Raw genomic sequence first — 10,818 nt, forward strand, 5'->3', positions numbered from 1 at the left:
AGAAGCATGAGTATGTTGAAACTTGACCCTGAACCATTTAGAGGTCATCCTCTGGATAGAACATGTTGAACCTACTTCTGCTGCTTATTATGTGTACTGTATGCAACTGTCAGTGCTGTGGGATAATAATAATAATAATAATAATAATAATAATAATAATAATAATATCTTTATTTTTATATAGCGCCGTGGACCACCATCACAAAGCGCTTTACAGAGGTAGGCTGTGAACTGTGCATTATATGCAGAGTCACTTACAAGAGGACACTGATTTAACATCTCAGCTGCTAGATGGAGCACAAGGAGGTTAAGTGAATTCCTCAGGGTCACATAGTGACTCAGTCAGTGGCAGAGGTGGGATTTCACCCGGTGACTTCTGGTTGCAAGCCTTAGACTTTAACCACTGGACCACACTGCCTCTTTAATCCATAACTGCCGTTACTGATTCTGTCCCGTCAGTGAGATGAGGTTAAAAAGCAGACCAGTCTGGCTCTTTTACAATATGGTTAAGATGGTGGCTTGTATCTTGTGCCCAGCCTTCACCCTGTTACCTGTACATTAAAAATACTTGTAGTCCTGGTGCAGTATCTTCACTTTGGCTTCTTTTTTTTGGGGGGGGGGGGGGGGGGGGGGGGGGGGCAGTAGTGTTCACTCACTTGTGGTCGTGTGTGATTTACTGATCCATCTATTCACACTACTGCATACACAATAGGGCAGTTAAATGAGCTTTGTCAAAAGCTGATTCATGAAGTAGACCACCTCTGCTCAAAAAGTACTCTTGCATCAAGTGCCTTTGTGCCGTTTCTCAAGCCTCAGGCGTATTTGCCAGGTGTCTTCTAAACATTTAAAACCCCCATTACAACGGCCCATCTAGATGCACCACAGATGGTTTAAACCACACGCACACACACAAAATATACATATTTGATAAATGCCTGCAAACAAAGTGACAATGTAATGTATGAGATAGCACTATTTATAAGTTGTATTGATTTGTGTGTATCATATTACAAAATGGTAAAAAATACTTGGATAATAATAACAGTATTACACAATAAAATCTCAATCCAGTTCTTTAAACTCAGTTCCAAAATATATAAACAAAAAGTAGTTAGATTTAATAAAATAATGGCTACAACATTCATATACGAGAAGTGCCATGACTTTTGATTTTTTCTGGGATAAGGTTCAGTAGTCTTTAACACTGCTTGCCTGGAGGCACATTTGGACAGCATGCATCACTCTATAACTAAATTCACTAACCCACAGCATTACTGCCATTTGGGGTGTGGATGTGTAAAAAAATAAAAATAAAATCATTGCCACACTGCACATTTCACTACACAGCACATGGTTCAAACAAGGAAATGCACAAGAACGGGGTACAACCACACACCATGCATATATCTATGATGCACATATAAGCTGAACTTTACAAATGCATTTTAAGCAATGTAGGCAAGACCATGGTATTACACAACTGAACTCAAGGATATTTTTTAAAATCTTTTATCAGAGAAAAAATATGATTCATATTGGAATTAATATGCAGCAATGTTTATTTTGATATCAATGACAAGGTTTATATTAGTTCAGTTCAACTATTCAAAAGTAAACATAGTTGGTCTAAAATAGGCATATGTATTTTGTGAATTAACAAAATGTAGTACCAAGAAACAGGACTGAAATAGTCACATACTGCCTGTAGAACAATATTTCAGCTAATGCCTTTATTGTAGATATACCATGAGAATAAAATAACAACTGTTACAACAGTTACAAAACATAAATGCTTCCTCGTTTTTATGGACTTACACAAGGTTTATATGAGCAAGTGAAAACGCAAAGCTTGTGCAACCTTTTTCTTTTTAATTGTCCAAGGGACAAAGTGATCCGATCCAGCTGCATTACAATCTTCTGATATTTCATTTACTTATTTCTACATCTTTCCTCCTTTTTTTATTGACAGACCTTTTACTGTTCCTATTTGATGAGGTGTTGTGGTACATTTTACACGGCTATTTTAAGTTGGGCTGCTGTGTTGTTTTGCACTTCTCTTTTTGTAAAAGCAAAGCCTGAGTTTTTGTTTTTAGCTTAGTTGATTAGGAATGGATTACAAAAGACATACATATCATTTCCAGTTTTCTCCTGACCAAACTTAAGTCACTAAAAGTAATTTAAAATTAAAATGACATGGTGATTGCAGTAAAGGGACCCAACATATCGATCCTATATTAAACATTATGGAGGTGTTTGCACAACCACTAAGGGGCTTGCCTTCTGGTCTACTTCATTTATATTGGATAGGTCACAACCTGTAAGAATCAATCTTATCGAATATAAAGGTTACATGCAATATAACACAAAACAAGTTTTGTACAAGCAACTGCCCAAACCATCCAATGGCACTCTGAAGTCCCTTTAAGACCTTCTCTGTTGGTCTTAGCCCAAATTGGTTGTAGCCTTCACATACAGCATTATAGAATCAAATATGTGCCAACTAGTTGGGTATGCATGAAAGTGTATTTGCACAACATAAGAACTGATGCATTGCCTTAAACAATATGAAGTAAAAAAGTATATAAAGAAAAAACAGGAAAGATGACACAAGACTCACTAAAGCAACCCCAGTCCTTTTGCAATCACATCAAGGGACATTTTGATACATCTCCTTTCAGAGTTGAAGTGCCATCTTCAAAAAGAAGATGTAAAAGATGCAAAACCATATGTGATACAGGAAGAATTCTTTCAATTTTTTATTTTCTGCTTTCTGCTGTGTTATGATCTCATTAAAAGTAAAGCCAATGGGAAGTGATTTTACTCGTTATATTATCTGTTCTAGGCCTCTATATTGGTGTGCAGTAAATGATAGGGTTTGGTCACATTTCACCAACAGACATGAATTACATAGCAAGACGGAAAAAAAAACTCAAATAAACAGGCCAATATAAATTTTTTTAGAGACAAAAAAAAAAAAACTTGATGGACAGCATACTTCAGCAGACTGCAAGTAAACACAAACACTGCTTAAGATACATCATTGTTTCAATGCTACATGTGTTTTTCTTCTTTCCAAGGGTTAAGCTTCAGAGGTTGCTGATTTAATCAAGATATGAATAGGTCCTATTGTGTTTGTGTCAAAAATGAACAGAATATGTTTGCAATGTAGATGTAGACATGACATTATCCATTAACATTGTTTGCAGCACAGTGGCACCCATTAACATCCCTGATGTGACTGTTTGACAGTGAAGAGGTTACCTTACACCCTTCCCGTCTTTGTCTGGTTGGCTGTGCCTTAGATCTAAAAGATCTATGACACCAAGGCCCAACTACTATGTAAGAAGTCTCTTAAAGGCCTGGCTCCGTACAACACAAGATTTGTAGAGCGGAAAACACCACAAATAAACATAAAAGCACTATTTTCACTGTAGAAAGAACAGGAGAGCTACATATTCCTTGAATGCAAAGCTTTCATCCTCTCAACATACTTTATTAGCACAAAGTACATGCACTACTATGGGTATCTGTAAATGCATAACATGTACCACATACATGCACACATTTGTTACTATACTTGTACACAATTAATCTGAGAAGCCACTGGCACAACCAAGAACAAAAAAATGACAATTCACTTAATTCTTAATTCTACTAGACTTATAGATATATACACTTCAGGCTCACACTACATATAACCCTTACAGCTGTAGGCACACTCAGTTTGAACCAGCTCATCAAAGAGCGAGACATAACTGCTTGATTGGAACTGGGGCTTAACATTTCAGCTGGCTGGGTGTGAACTACAACACTCAATGCAATGTATATTGTAAGCTGTTGGCTCTCTGGTATTCCACAAAAACACATATTTTCATTATACAGTGCTTTTTTTTTTGTCTCTAATTACTAAGACACATTTTGCATAAACCTCAATTCTAACATGTACTACAGAAAATAAAAACAAAAGTAAAAAAAGTTAATAAAACAACAAATGGGCTTAGCAATAAAATAAAATAAAAACTATCTCAGGGTATAGGGTTCTTCCCCAAGCTTTTGACTTGTGGGCATTTTAAAGGGAAAGTACATTGTAATTTAAAATGATGTTCTGTACCATATAATCCAGGAAATGCAAATTCACTTAATGTAGGATACTGAAAGAGAACTGGTGTGTTTGCCTATTTCAGAAGGTTGTTACTATGAAAGCACATAACATAACAGCAGCTCTTTTGACGTTCACTGTAAAACGTGAGCAATGTAACAACACATAACTTGTGTTGCTTTCCTGAGGCAAGAGAGAGCTTAAATGGAAGATTCTGTTTATAAATCTCCCAGTAGCAGCACTGCTACCGAGTACCGTAAACAAACTACCTAGTCGATATGCTTTCTGAAAATATCCACCAAAAGATTTATACTTGGTTGTACAACTATACAGGACTGCAGGTTCCAGCAGCTTTAAAGAACGAATATCCAAACGTTTCACTTTCTTTCCCATCTGTCTTCCCTGAGTTGGTTGCTGCCCTGTCCCTCTCCCCTGTTTGATTGCAGCATCAGTATCCTCTTCTGATAGTCCTTAAATTATTCTCATTTTACATGGTATCACCTGTTGTTTGATTTTTCAGGACCACGCAGGGGGTTGAGTGACCAATGCGTTAAATCTGGTGGATTCAGGGACTATTTGGGCCACAGAAACACACATTTTATTTCTCTGCACTTCTCCCAAAATGAATCGTCATAAAAGAATAAACAGATGCAGTTATAATTTGTTTATAGAGGTGTATGGGGGGGGGTTGTTTTAAAGTGTTACTTATTTTTAAATGTAATACGAGTGCGCATTAGCTGCTGCGCTTCACACAAAAGCGATGACTCACAATGACTCGCTTTACCTCCTAATTTTGAAAAAACACTTAAGACACGCATGCTAGGGTTTTTACAATAATAATAATAATAATAATAATAATAATAATAATAATAATAATAATAATAAATACCAACAAAATACACACGCTCACACACAAACAATTTTGTATTTAATTGCCGCTGTTACCACATTGTGAAGTACACTGTGGCCCCCCCATCTATATAAAAATATATCTACTCCAACGGGCGAAATTCTCAATTTATGCAGCAGTAAATTGTATCGTAATGCCAGAGAGCAAATGTACTCTTGTATGCTTCAAACTAATAGCACAGTGTTGTCTGATGGAGCACAACTGCTAGTTTCACACAGTCATTATAGAACAGATGAACAAATTCATACTGCTAAACGTAGGAAGACGAATACTCAGTATGCTGACATTAGACAGTATTACACAAGATCCTACGAGAGATACGTATCCGTCAGATGTAGTAGAAACTGCTGCACTGGACGGTTATACGGATGCTAATTTACTGAGCGTCAACAGTACATAAACTTAAACAACGCTTTTGTATTGCCACTGCCACAATGAAATGTGACATATTTGACTGAATTCTAGCAGATGATGAAATGGATTTTTGAACTGCATCTACAATAACTCGACAATTTCAGGCAAAGTATAGTAAAACTTTTACATAATTTCTTATTAAAACAAGTGTTAACTGTTGCTTTTCACATATAATACTTCATAATGCTGTTCGTAGTATTCAGCCAACAGACCAACACCCTCAATACAAATAATTGCACCTACAAGGCTAACGAGGCTAAATCCGTCTACAGCGGTTCACGTCTAGTTAACTTTTTTTTTGTTTCTATCAGCAACCGATTTTTGCCGAGATTATATTAGACTGAGGTGCATTCACAGAAAATACAATCAGCGTTAATGTAAGAAAACAATATCATCAATAATGGTATTGCATTTGAACCTGAAATTAGAAATATTTCAAAAACAAAAACAGTGCATAGTAGTATTCGACTAATTTTTCATCTTCAGCAACTCGTGCCGCATAACACTGTTCCAATAAGAATACTACCGATACTAAAGAAAATCCCTTCGGACATTTCAAATTCTTAACATAAAAATAAACGCGCAACATTCTAACAGCTTTCGTTTTATATTTGTTATCCACCGACAAACCAGGTTGCGACCAATTTTGAAGAATACGTGTTCTCTATTTTTGTTCCGTAGGACTTTCGCGTTGGTAAACTCTTGACTACATTTACAAACCGCTTAGAATTTGCAGCTTAATATCTGTTTCTTCATATTAAACTCTACCAGCGTTTCAGTGTCAACGCTGAACCACTAGTACGCCAACTCCTGCGGAAGTCCCACCCCTCGAAGCTTTGTTTCGATGATGTAACCACTTTCCAAATTTAGCATGTTGCTGATGCTTCAGAACTTTTTTGTCTGGCGGGCGCCGCTGTCTATTAAGTGACGTCATAACGATCCTGTTATTGTTGTAAACAGAGCGCCTGCCTGCTTTTCACTGCCGTCTTGCAATGAGGCAATGTACTAGTGGCTCTTTGTTAACAGCGATTCTGACAGACGCACAAAGCCTGGTAAAAGAAACCACTTTTTTTTTCCTGCCCAGCATAGTAACAGTTTCAAACTGGGCAGAGTATCTTTTTTCGCTGTTTTTTTTTTTTACGGCACTATGAATTATTTGTATTTGCTTATGGTTCTTGACAATAAACTCACTGCTGTATTTGATGTAGCACTATATTATTTTTGTTGCTGTGATAAATTTACAGCACCGGCTTCGCGTTTGGGAGTAACGTGCAGTATCCTGCACTATGGTTAATAAACACAATGCAAAACCAAGGTTTTATTTAAATGCATTTGCTCTTATGTAATAACATAATAATGAAATATACCAGCCTTGTTCAAATAAAAACCTGGAATTACGTATTTTTTGTTTTTCATCAGCTGCAACTATACAGTGGTTAGTTGTTTACCTCTTTCAAAGATACAGCATTTACTGCTAGCATGCGAAATATTGCTGAACAAGTCGGGTTTGTTTAGACTCCGTTTCCATTCAGTAAATTAGGTCATTTCTGATTTGCTTAATTTAGACAGATGGACAGAAACCCAGCCACACTATTTAATAAAAGAAGATAACGGTTAAGGGCACTTACTTATGCGCCAAAGAAACACGGGATGCACAGTCCTTCGTATTTGCACGATGACCTGTCGTTTCAGATTCTAGCAAAATATACTCCAGTTCGAGATGCCCATCTGCCTAACAATGAGGCTTGCAGCCTTTTGTGCAGTTTCAGCAAGCTTCGAGGAAGTTCTCCTTTTGTTCCAGTATTTATACATTGCGTCAATATTGCGAAAAGAGGAGGCGGAGCGGTGGCACTTCGGAAGAAAAGCCAACACACGACCTTATGTACATAACACAACCCCCCACCCGAGAATGACCGGATCAGATTAGATCACGTGCCCGGGGATAACCAGCATCTCTTAGCGATACTCAATTTTCACCTCATTGAGCGCGACCGTAGATGATCTATACAGTATGGATTGGGTAGGGAACTAAGCCGGTGCCAACCAGGTCCTGTTGCAGTTCTTTGATTAGCGAAATACGACACAGAGCAGCGTGTGTATTTAATTCCCTATATTAAAAATGGTAAGACATATAGGGAAATCCCAGATATGCGCATTTGAAAAAACAAAAAAAAAAAACAATAACACCCCCCACCCCCCCCCCCCCCCCCCCCCCCCCCCCCCCCCCCCCCCCCCCCCCCCCTCCGGACGTTATTTACCAGAGTTGATCCATTTGGAAGGCGCTATTGATGTAAACTGGAGATGGCGGATCCTCTTCACCTCAATACTAATCGATTGCTCAGTAGCTCGCCTATCTAGAAGTTTACTTTCTTCGTTTATATTTAGTGTTGTCAAATTCTTGCATGATATAACCATAGTCCACTGCTTTGGTATACTTTAGAAGATATGATTGTAAAACTATATGATGCGATAATCAGGGTACACTCTACCATATTGCTGTGGTAAAAGTACAGCATACAGTGGCTGGGGCAACCCAGGGAGTGTTTTCTGCCGGAACGTTATTACCATAGTTGATCCATTTGAGGCGCTATTGAAGGTAAGCTGGAGATGGCGGATCCTCTTCACTCTCCAATATAACGGTTGCTCAGTAGCTCGCCCCCCCCACACACCCCCACACCCCACGGCTTTCTCGAAGGGCGCCGCCGCGCGGGCTTGCCATTTTTATTTTTCTTTTCCACTCCTTTTTTTTTTTTCCAACCACAGAAAGACACCACAAAAAACAAGGCATGGTGAATTAGGTGGGTATTGGAGTGGGGGTTGTTATTTTTTAATTCGTGGGGGCTCATGCGGGTGAGGTTATGGGGTACCGATAAATGATTGACATACATGGCGACATGGTGGGATGCAAAACTGCAAGCCGGGTAATTGATGGAGGTGTAGGGAGTGTCGTCGGGGGGTGAGGTGGGTGTGGGTTAAGGGGGGGGGTGGGGGTAGCGAGGTCATAATGGTGCAATGTGACAGGAGGACTAACCTAACGGTAAGAGATTGCAGCGGGGGCAGCGGGGGTGTTGAAGGCGCATGGTAATGTAGGCTCAATGTTTCGGAGGGCTAAGACAAGCCCCCCCCCACCCCGGGGGTGGAAAGGCACAGGCTGCGTCGGGGGGGGAGGGCTCCCGCACCAAAGGAGTCTGGGGTCCGTGGGGTGGTGGGTGGCCCTGTTTTGACGACCATGGTGGGGGTGCCTGACATGCGCCCTAAAATTATTGCGTGGTGGATTTGCCCTGGTGGTGGGGGGAAAGGTGTTGGACTTAAAAAAAAAAAAAAAGAGAATACAGAAAAATAGATAGTGGGCTTGCGATGGGGGACTCAGATGAAGACGCAAACAGTGTGAACTGTGTCATTAAGAAAAAAAGGGGACCCCCCCCCCCCCCCAAAAAAAACTAACTTAATGAAAAACACCATAACAACTAACCGGGCAACTTATTAAAAATGGCACAACCGGGGTATAGCCCAAACACAGAGTGAGCAGAGCCACCCCCCCGACCAACCCCCCAACACAACACTTACTGCAAAAAAACATTACCACCCGCCCCACCCCCAACCACCCCCCTACCCCCACACCAACCCGTTACCAAAAGACCCCAACCCCCTTAAAACACTTTCAAAGGGGGGCGGGAACAAGACACCAAACCAACACTTGTCCGACACACCCCGCCCCACCACCCCCCCCCCCTTAAACCCACCAAGGGACCCCCCCCCCCCATACCCGACCCGCACCCACCCCACCAGCCGGCCCCCCCCCCCAATTACCCCTTATAACCAACCATTAACCCCCCCCCCCACCCCCCCCCCCCCCCACCCCCCCCCCCCCCCCCTCACCCCCCCCCCCACCCACCCCCCCTCCCCCCCCCCCCCCCCCCCCCCCCCCCCCCCCCCCCACCTGTCCTGACACCCCCCCCCCCCCCACCCCCCCCCCCCCAGCCCGCCCGCCCCCCCCCCCCCATCTCTGGCCTGTGATAAACCAAAACCACGGGGGGGGGTCAACCCCCCCCACACCACCTTACCAACAAAACCACAACATTTACCCTTAACCCCCCCCCACCACCACCAACCCCCCACCCCCCCCCCCCCCCAAAAAAAAAAAAAAAAAAAAAAAAAAAAAAAAAAAAAAAACAAAAAAAAAAAAAAAAAACCAAAAAAAAAAAAAAAAAAAAAAAAGAAAAAAAAAAAACAAAAAAAACCAACAATTAACACAAAATTTACCAGTGTTTAGTTTTAACATGGACGTGTGGATTGACTTATAGTGGTTAGGTGCCTTTATTCAATGTTGCTTTATCTACTGTTTATAAAAACATAACTAATAAATACAAAAATAAACCTCCGCAGACCGTTAGCTGGGAGAAAAAAAACCATATTGTACCTAACAAACTGAACAACCCATGAATTGAAAAAGCGTATTGTGCATCTAAAATAAAAGATAAAGCCTCACGATGAAGTTTTCTCCAATACGAAATGTTCGCGCTATAAGAGTGTCATATAGCATAAGGCTCGGTCTAGGTACATTTTGGGACCAACAACGGTTTAGAGGAAAAACACTAAAGAGTCTGTAAAAAATAATCCTCACTAGAGTAACATCAATAGGGTGGCCCCTACAGTAGTCCTACAGACTAGGCGAAAAAATCTCAAGGGGTCCTTCTAAAACTTATCTCTAGATGGCTAAAAAGTATATTAAAAAGAAATCCTACCTAAAAAAGTATAATTTGATAGGACTTGACCCGAAATTAAATACTATAAGGAGGGGGGCGAAATATTTCTATATGTTATTTCCCGAATAATGCAATTTAAGGGAATATAAACACCTGAACAAGAGATGAACAACTAAAAAATGGTCAGCTTTAAGTCAAATTATAGAAACGCGTGGGTTTCTGGTTCTCGCAGCATACGCTCACTCACGAAAGAGAAAAGAGACCCCCTTAAGTGATTAAAGCAGAAGCAAAATAGCGTGCCATTATGAGCAACTGGTTTTTACTAGTGATAAACTGTACGTGGGGAGCCGTGTTTTGGGAGCTGTACAACTACTAACAACATTTATTTTGTTCAAGGGACGTATAGGGGGTTGGCATTCTGGGGGGAATCATAGATGGGGCAGCTTTCCATTGTGCTAGATATTGGTTTTTGGCATGTGGGGGGTTAAAAAATAAGGCTGGGCTGGCCAACGAAGGAGGAGGGGTGGAAAGAGGAGGAAAAGAAGGCACACATAGACCTCTAACTTTAACTCTGAGGGTCTTTAATATATATCCTCTACCTCTACCAAGATGACTCCAAAGCTTCTGTCCCAAAAGCCCTTGTACGTGCGCTCCAAAGAATCATCAATAAAAAATAACATAACATACCC

The 10,818-nt window shown here is 40.6% G+C and overlaps 1 long non-coding RNA gene across 1 annotated transcript; it reads right to left on the reverse strand.

Annotated features, from left to right (window-relative positions):
* Positions 1-622: 622 nt before the first annotated feature.
* LOC121320829 lies at positions 623-7,613 on the reverse strand. The gene is made up of 2 exons (XR_005950883.1): positions 7,052-7,613; positions 623-4,671 (listed from the first exon to the last, which is right to left on the reverse strand). It is a non-coding gene; the product is annotated as an uncharacterized LOC121320829 (long non-coding RNA).
* Positions 7,614-10,818: the final 3,205 nt, after the last annotated feature.

This window comes from Polyodon spathula, chromosome 9 (genome assembly GCF_017654505.1).
Source record: "Polyodon spathula isolate WHYD16114869_AA chromosome 9, ASM1765450v1, whole genome shotgun sequence".
NCBI lineage: Eukaryota > Metazoa > Chordata > Actinopteri > Acipenseriformes > Polyodontidae > Polyodon > Polyodon spathula.